The sequence below is a fragment of the Nanorana parkeri genome, unplaced genomic scaffold, assembly GCF_000935625.1.
Source record: "Nanorana parkeri isolate BGI_ZX_2015 unplaced genomic scaffold, ASM93562v1 scaffold112, whole genome shotgun sequence".
Taxonomy (NCBI): Eukaryota; Metazoa; Chordata; class Amphibia; order Anura; family Dicroglossidae; genus Nanorana; species Nanorana parkeri.
Window position 1 is genome coordinate 1,379,377 of NW_017306380.1, and position 9,399 is coordinate 1,388,775.

Genomic DNA, 9,399 nt, shown 5'->3' on the forward strand with positions numbered 1-9,399 from the left:
AACTTTAATAAAATATAATATTAATTTTTATTTATTCATTCATTCATTTTTTTATTAAATATTTTTATTTTTTACTTTACTTTTAGGGGCTTTGGGGCAATATTAGGGGTCTAAACAGACCCCTGATATTTCTCTTTTAAAATAGAAAAAGAGATTGGGGACAGAGTCCCCAATCTCTTTTTTTGCAGCATCTGTTATAAATGAACAGGAATCCTCTATACTGAGTGTTCCTTTTTCATTTATAACATGAGAACATAGTGTGTTTACTATAACCACAATCATGAATGAGCAGGAGGTGATGTAGATCACTTCCCATTCATTCATAATTGAGGATATAGTCAACATACCACGTCCTCAATTATGTACAAACACTCAGCAATCACTGAGTGTTTGTATCCGCTCTCCTTCCTGACACGCTGTCACAAGAGGCTGAGCAAGCGGACGCTGAACACTGTGAGAGGAGAGACGGCAAAAATGAGGGAAAGACATTTTCCTCCCCTGAGATGATGTGCATGGTCACATGTCCTAGTCACATGTGCTACAGTTTAAGGAAGTAAAAGGAGATCTTCTAATCTGCCCTTGGTTAACATGGCCACTGTCAGAAGATTGGGAAAGAAAACGTAAATAAGGTATGCAAAATATACAAAGTCTGCAAATATCTAGAAGTATGTGTTTGTAAATTGTCATTACTAAATATTTCTAAAGGTGTGTTTGTTGTTATTTTAAAGATATGGGTAAAGGTCCGCTTTACCATTACATAGGAGGAAGCTAGGGAGGATTTTTAAGCAAGTGTAAAGCACTTGAACATGTAAGCAGCAATTTTTTATATACTTTAAGTAAGAAAAGTGAAGTAGGTTTTATCCCAATTTGGCTGCAAAAGTGGAAATACACTTCAAACCCACAGTCATATGATCAGTAATCTTTGCGCTAAGGATACTGAACAGAATTAGGCATAAATAGTTTGCAGCCTGTGTTATTGATCCCCACAGGTGTGCTTTGACTGTATATACAAACTCTTTTTTTGAACACCTGACAGGCAATGAATGCTGCCTTTGCTATTTTGGTCCATTCAATGTTTGTCAAAATCCCCCATTGGGATGAATGAGCACTATTCTTAGTACAGCCAACATACCACAATTCACTTTCTAGGAAGGTTGAGCTACTTGCAGTGATGACGTTGGGCTATAGTGACTTTATTTAGTGCTGAGATGTTTCTTTGCTATTTTTGCTTTGGTCAATCTATGCCTGTGGTTGTTAGACCCACCTCAATAGGTGGCATGTCAGGATGTGGTACTTCACCCACCACATTAAGGGTTGTATTTGCATATTGATGTGTATTGCATTAAGGCAGCCCAATCATTTAAAATGGGCAGCCAACGCATGGCAACGGAACAAAAACCAGACCTGCAAATTTTTTCTTATGGCATGTGCATTGTGGTGTACTGCAGGTGGGTCCATCGGCACCTACTGTACATTGCATTGCAGTGGCATTTTGGCACTACACTGCAGGCCATGTGCTTGCTCCAGCAAGAAGAGGGTCCTGCGTGGGCTGGCTGGCACCTAAACACATGAAAAAACATACATGATACTCAGTGGCGTAACAATCAGCATAGCGACCTAGGCAGCCGATATGGGGCCCGGGGCACAGGGGGGCCCAGCCTGGACATTCCACTGCCATGTGGGCCGCCTGGGTTGCTATGGCATCTCAGGCTGCTGGCTGTCACTGGCGGGTGAGTAGGAACGTGTCGCTGATCGATCACCGACAACCTGTCAGTGATCTGTGCAGCGGCGCGTTCCTTCTCACAGCCGCTGCAGAGTGAGTGACAGCCAGCAGCTGTGGAGGAGGAAGGCCAGGCCCAGTGTCAGAAGCGGAGGAGGAGGCGGGCCCGACAATAGAAGAGGAGGCGGTGCCTGGTGACGGAGGAGGAGCGGACTGCCATCGACCACGGAGGCAGACAGCGGATCGGGGATGACAGGTAAGAGGTGTGCAGCCCACCTGAGGCTCTGCAGGGTTACTCTCAGGTGGGCTGTTTGGGATATCAAGTGGGCTCTGCAAGGGCATAGCTAGAAATCACAGGGCCCCATACAACAGTTTGCTATGGGGCTCTGTGATTTCTAGTTACGCCCCTGATGATACTTGTTTTTAAATGAAGCGCACCACACCACATGGCATTTGCCTTGTGGTGTGTTGCAACGTGGGCGCATTGCCTGCTACTGTAGTAGTGGATTTGAGGTGCCATTCAAACTCCATTAACAGTATTGTTACGCAATACATGGCTGATTGTGCATTAACATGCATTGTGGTAGAATGCATTTTACCGTGTACTACCAGAAAGCATAAGTGTCAAGGGGGCTTAAAGGCATCTATAAATGTTTCCTTTTAAAGCAGCCCTGCCAATATTAGATAATGTACCTTGCAGGAGGTTCTACTATTGGGCAAAGGCAATTTGATGACTTGTGATGCCTCGATACATTATTAAGAGAGTGAGGGAAGAGGTGGACAGAAAGTGTCATCCAAACCACTTAAAAGAAGTTTTTTGAGACTGGCAATAACCCAGATCTGTCTTTAACTGGGACAGAATTATATTTACATTCCCTTGTGTCACTTCATAAATTTCCGCATTTCATTCTGGATTTCTATTAGGCTTCATTCACACAGGAGCGGTGCGTGTATTCGGCTGTATGAATACGTGCGGAACCTCTCTAAACATAAAAAACTATGCACTTTAATGTGCATTGTTCAGACTTTTGCGGCGGCTGCGCTGTTTAAATAACAGGGGCAATTTTATGGCGGATTCCACACGTTCGTGGAATCCATGCAGTTGTAAAGATGTTAGCGTGCTGTGCAGTATTCCGCACGGAAAACCGTGCAGGAACCGCAAACGCAAACAGAAGGCCTTGTCTGGCATTAATTAATACAACTCTTGCAAGCATACATGGAACAAGATGCATTATGCTACTCCCAGGATACAATTGTGAAGGTTGTCTTAAGCTGGCCATACACTTGTAGTTTTTTCCCCATTCAGCTCTGTGGGCTGAACGAGAAAAAAAACACTTGATTTCCCCATCCATGTTAAACAACACAGATGGGGGAATCTCTCCAGCAGGCAACTGTATTCTGACAGCCGCCACCCGTCGCTGTCAGAATACTTGAACAGTGACAGCAACTAGCTGGCTGCAGTCACAGTTTGGCTGACAATTTTTGGCCCGGCTTCTACAACAAAAGTCAATGTAAAAAAAGCTACACACCAGTGGCGTATACAGGGTATGGCACATGCCCTGGGAGACACATGAAGGAGGGGGGGTGCTGCTCCATTTCTCATCAAAAGTTCACCGATCCATGGAGAAGCTGACTTTTTGTCTCTCCTCATCCCTCTCCCATACACATGTCCCAGCCTGGCTCTTAGAATCCAGGGACACTTACACATTTGTTGGGGTGCCGCTATCTTAGTGTATACCAAAATATACTCCAAAATGGCGACGTGCATGCTCCGAATGTGCCGACGCTCGTTAAGCATTTGACGTCACTGTCATGTGACATCATACGCTTCGCCTCCAAGATGGCAGCGGGGATGCGCAGAATGCGACAGTGGCCAATATGGCCGCCGTGCGTTCTGTAGACGAATTTATGTATGCCTGAATATAGTTTTCGTATATGCAGGCATATAACAAACTCGTTATTTCGGATTCGGTCGAACCGCCGAATCAATTGAATTTAGTTGATTTGCAGGTTTGTCCGAAACCAAGTTCACATGTCTATGGGTAAAGGTCTGCTTTAAAACTTAAAATTATGAGAGGGAGAAAGTTATAGAGCACGGACTCTTAGTAACCTGCACATTCCCAGTAACCACGTGAGGTGCTTTCTAAATTTGAGCTGCAGTGGATTACAGCAAAGTCAAATTAAAGTAAATTTGAACTCTTTTGGTGAACTCCATGGTTTTAGAATAGCTGTAGTGTTTATTGGATAGCATTATCAGATGACTGATTGGTTGGCTTATGCATTGAATAGGTACGTATGGCTCACTTGCTTCTGTATAGCTGTATTATGGAATTCAGAAAGAAATAATAGGCAATAAAATAGTCACACAGAACAAGAATGTAAAGAAAAGCTGAACACACACATGAACTCTGTTTTAGTGATATGTAATGGCATCTAAAAACATGCCTGGTAATGAACTAATTTATGCTGGTCTTGGTACAGTGAACAGACGTCATTCACATTCAGCTTAACATGTTCTGTAATGTTGAAGACATTTTGTTGGTTATCCAAGTAACTGCTTCAGTTTTAAGTGTCAGAAACATGAGGCAGCAGTTATAGCCACACAGGTAAATTAAAGAAGAACTCCGGGCCACACAGGTAAATTAAAGAAGAAATCCAGGCAAAACTTTTATTAACTCTTGCAGTGGGGCTACCCCCCGCACTGCAAGGCTTAACTGCTCGTTTTGGTCTAGGGAGGAAAATAAAGTTATACTCACCTGATCCTCCGAGAAGGTCCTTCCAGCGTCTCTCCCCCTCCACTACAGAGGTATGGGGTCCCATGAGTCATTACGTTCTATACAGTGTTGAGGATGTGAGGATACCAAGGGTCACTCCATCGCTGGAGCAGAAGAGGAGAGAGGCTGGAGGGAGTGCTGTCACAGCCTGCTGGCTCTGAGGATCGGGTGCTCCCTAGACCAAAATGAGCAGTAAACCCTTGCAGTGTGGCGGTAACTCCACTGCAAGGGTTAATAAAAATGTAATAAATCTTTTGCCCGAGTTCTTTGATCACCTTAATTCAATTACCATGGAGTGCGTTAAAGCTTATCTAACTAGGAAAAAAAACCTACCCCTGCAGTGGAGCGTTTTGCAAATCACTTTTACTTAGCTCATCCCCGCTCCTGCAAGCCCCAAGACTGGTGCCGAAGCCTCTTCCCCCCTTCGTTCAGGTGATCAGAGTAGAGCTGCAGCTAACGATTATTTTCAAAATCGATTAGTTAGCCGATTATTAAGTTCGATTAATCGGATAAAAAAATAAAATACATTTTTAAAAATGGCTCCAGTGATGGGACTACTAGCTTGTATTGAGATTGTAGTCTATCACAGGAGCAAGCTTGAGCGGCGGAAGTAAAAAAAAAAGTGTGGTGTGCAATATAGTGAAATGGAAAGTGTAAAATTGTACAGCAATGAATGCAGAATGGCAACGGCTATAGAGGACTACAAAACCCAGCAATAGTACATTATACAGCACAATGCAAGCTGTCGAACCATCAGCTATAGAAGAAATACATATCTCAGCAATACATTATAGAGCACCATGTGTGGCAAAGTGCAGGCTTACCTGAGCAGTCTTCCAGCAACTTGCTTCTGAGATCGGGCCTGTCTATCGACGGCTGTCATCCCCCCACACCTGCTCCTCCTTACTTCTTCTCCCCGCGTCCCTGTGCCGATCGTGGATGTGGGCGGGCAGTGAGCGTGAGGCGCGGAGGAGGTTAGGAGCGTGGATGCGGGCGGATCTGGCAGCGGCGAGCGTGAGGTGGGGAGGAGGTGCGGCACGCAGCGTGTGTGGAGCCGTGAACAGGGCCAACTTTCAATAATCGATTATAATCGATTTAGTCGATTAGTTGTTGCAGCCCTAGATCAGAGGTTTGTTGAAGTTATCAAGCCTAATGCAGGGCCCAGGGACAGTCCACGAGCCAGAGCATACACACCTTCAACTTCTTGCACAGATCTTGTGCGTAAATTCATCAAAATGTGTGTCGCTATGTGCAATATTTGGCCCATGTATTCACTATGGCTTGCAGCGTTCTACTGCTGGGCTTCAAGAGAGAATTCCAAGCAGAGCCAAAGTGTGGACCCATACAGGGACAATGGTAGAACTGCTTCTGCATCCAATGCATATGGAGACCCAGCCTAACATATGCAACACACTTGTTTTGGCCTAAAGCTGATGTGCTTAACACCCCTGCACAAAATTACACAGGCCAATTTTTAAAAGCCAAAACTAGCCTACTGGGAATTTATCACAGTCCGTTTTTTTAATCCAGTCCTGGAACAAACGCTTGACATCAGAGAAGCTTGGCAACTATACATGGATCAAAACAATCACCAGAAATGTTATGACTGAACAGTGATGACATCATCACTTCTTAAATATTAATGTACCCATGTGAAGCCTTGCTGTTCTGTAGGGTGTCACATGACACTGCAGTCTGGCAAAAACCTTTCCAGGCTTTTCCCTCTGCATTGAAAACAAAGAACTTTTCAATCTTTGGCCCATCCACGGGAATATCAGGTGACATCTCCGAGTCATTAGAGGATGAGAAACGGATAGCAGAAACCACAATGCTTGCAGAGTTTCAGGTGGGAAGCTGGAAATCATATATGCGAATGATACGACTTCATCCATCCACCCCATCAGCGTCAACTGTCTGAGCAGGCATTGTTTGGAACTAAAGATTGCTATAAATGTGATGTCTAAAGCTGGGTATACACCGAGCAGCCATAACATTATGACTAGGGATGCACCGATACCGATACTAGAATCGGTACAGCAATTCCTTAGCATAAAACAAACAAAACACCTGTACATCTGAGCCACAAACTAAAGCCAAGTCAGTTCCTGACTAATAGGGTAACCCCTAATGGGTTTCACAAAACAAACAATGAGCACTTGCAACTTTTTAGTGTTCTGTTAGCACTCAGCCTTTTCACACAGCAGCAGCATCTCACAGCAGAGAAAGTGAGAAAGCCCTGAGCATTGTTCAGCTCACATATAAAAAGGTCTGCGCACAACTAAGGGTAATAATGAGGCCTGGCTACCAGGTAAGATGTGGACTTTGAAATGGAAGCTTTATCCCACCCAAAGTTCTACAAAGCCCCCTAGGCTCCAGGACCCAGAACAAGACTCTGTTTTTAAGAAAGCAACGCAACATATCACTCATCAACCCTATAGTCCCTCACCATGTGTCGTGAGAACCCTAGGTTACATATATACACTGTCTTCGATACTCACAACATATACAAATTATAGATCAGAGTGTTTTTTTTCATAATACTTGTATGCATTGATAACATTATTTGCACAAAGGTGACCAATCTACACACACACATATACGGCAGGGGTGTGGAATTCGTATCGCCCGACGCCCGGGACATGTAGTTCCGGGCGCCGGGCAAGTTGTTTGGTCACTATTTTAGCCCTGCTACGGACAAGTAGCAGGGCTGGGTTTTTTTTCTTAAACGAGCGCAGATCCATGACTGCACGGTCATTATGCACGAAACAGAGCGGATGGCTGGGTGGTTACGGAATCGCACACCACCGCCGATTGCGCTGGCAGTGCCATTATTTTTTAATGACACCCCAGTCGTGCCAGGCAGATTGCGCGTTTTCCTGCTGCAGTACCGCCTCGGGCGATAACGGTTGAAAACAATGCACGGTGCATGTCGTGAAAATAGGTACATCTACCTTTTTTCAGCGATTGCCACGCAGATGTAACCCTGTATGCAACCGCCCTCGATCGCACGTCCTGGGAATCCCCAAATCTGCACCAACCCTAAAGGGTAAATTCACTTTCCCAAGTAATTTGGGAAAATGGAATTACCCGCACAAATCTCCCTCCCACTATACTTACCTTTTGGCAAACGGTCCTTCCCGTACAACAGTACGGGTGTACTATCTGTACCTGTTCCATGTATTGTGAATTCCGCTCGCAAATTGCAAGCACTCGTTGGTCAACGCGGTCACCTGACGGCACTGACCAATGAGAAGTGCTTCTTAGCACTACTTAATACGGTTTTGGTTAAAATTATTTTTTTGTATCAGGACAAGTAGATTGTCATGAGGGACAAGTAGATTCGGCTCCCGCTTTAGTCCTTGGACAAGTAGTTTTTTCTAAAATTTCCACACCCCTGTACAGTATATACAGAATGTGTATATCATTCCCTTTAAGTTGATGTCTTTTTTTAAATCTCAAAGTATTTGTACTATATTTGTATTCAGTACTCATAGAAGTCTGCAGTCTGCTTTGATGCCTCCTTACAGCTCTGTGTAACCTCCTATCAAGGTTTCACCTAGTTAGAGTCTGTCCCCGATAAGCTGAAAAGCACTTACAATATATTGTTTCTGTAAATGCTTTTCCATTTTGTTGATCTTGTTTGAGTAAGGGAATAACGAAGGCATTAAAAATATATTAGGACTGCACTGCACTAATAGGACCCAGAGAATCCACCTAAGAGATTAAAGGGGATATATTGGGAGAATAAAATGTACTCTTACCAATACTTAGAGCCGGCGTGGGACACTGCATCTGTCATGTGCCGGCTTTCTATATGCCAATGTGATTACTGATTGCTCAGCTTGTGGTCTTCTCCCTGCAGAGAGCAATGACCGTCAGTCACAGCTCCCCTCTCTGTTCCTCCAGCGCTCATTGGAGGGACGGACGGGGAAGGGGCGGGCACAGTTTGCTCTGGCTCTAAAGAGGCAGCGCTAACTGTCAATCAGCCAGCCAGCTGCCGCATGGCTCTGCGCTGTCAGCATATAGTGGCCAGTACCTGGCTATATGCTGACTTTGGGTCACAGGAGTACATTAGTAAATGGATTCCGGTGACCCAAAGGAGAAGCAAAGCCAACAGGTTTGGCTGTACTTCTCTTTTAATGCTAGCCTGATCAATCTTGTACATTTTGGCCACTCATTTATATATGGCTTTATAGGGCTTTATACTGTTGCTGAGCATTAAAGCTGGACTCCAGGAAAACAGATAACAGATAAATACATATATGGGAGCTTTATATATGGGGGATTTGTATTTCTGTCTATCCAATCTTGGGATTTATACAACCCTGGTAGAAAGTACAGTTACCACGGATGCACCGTTACCGGTTTATCGGTATCGAGTACAGATATTTTGTATTCGGTATTCACCAATACCGAGTACCGATGCCGGCTTCCCGGGCAATCAGGAAGCCAGGGGGCATGCGATTACTCGCCGCCCAGCTTCCTGATTGCTTGGTAACCCGGCTCCATCCCAGATAGCAAGCAATTGAGCTGCAAGTTTGAAAATGACTTGCTAAACTATTGCATTGCAAGTCTCCAGACCAGCGAGCTTGCAGAGCTCTTGCTAAGACCTGCAGGACTCTTGCTGTAGACTTGCCCAGCAAATTTGCTACAAATTCAAAAAGTCAACTAGAACTTGTGCTGCAAGTGTTCTGCAAGTCTACAACTTGCCAGGAATGTGTGCAGCGAGTTAACAAAAATTAAAATTTCTCCCTGCCACACGTTTGTAGCAAGTTATTCTACATATATGGGAAACTGTCTCCCAGCCAATCAGCATTGAGCCGACTTTTTGGCCAATCAGAAAGCCGGGTGGTGAGTAATGATCCCCCCCCCCCCCCCGGGCGACCGCGCCACTTTCGGTTGCTG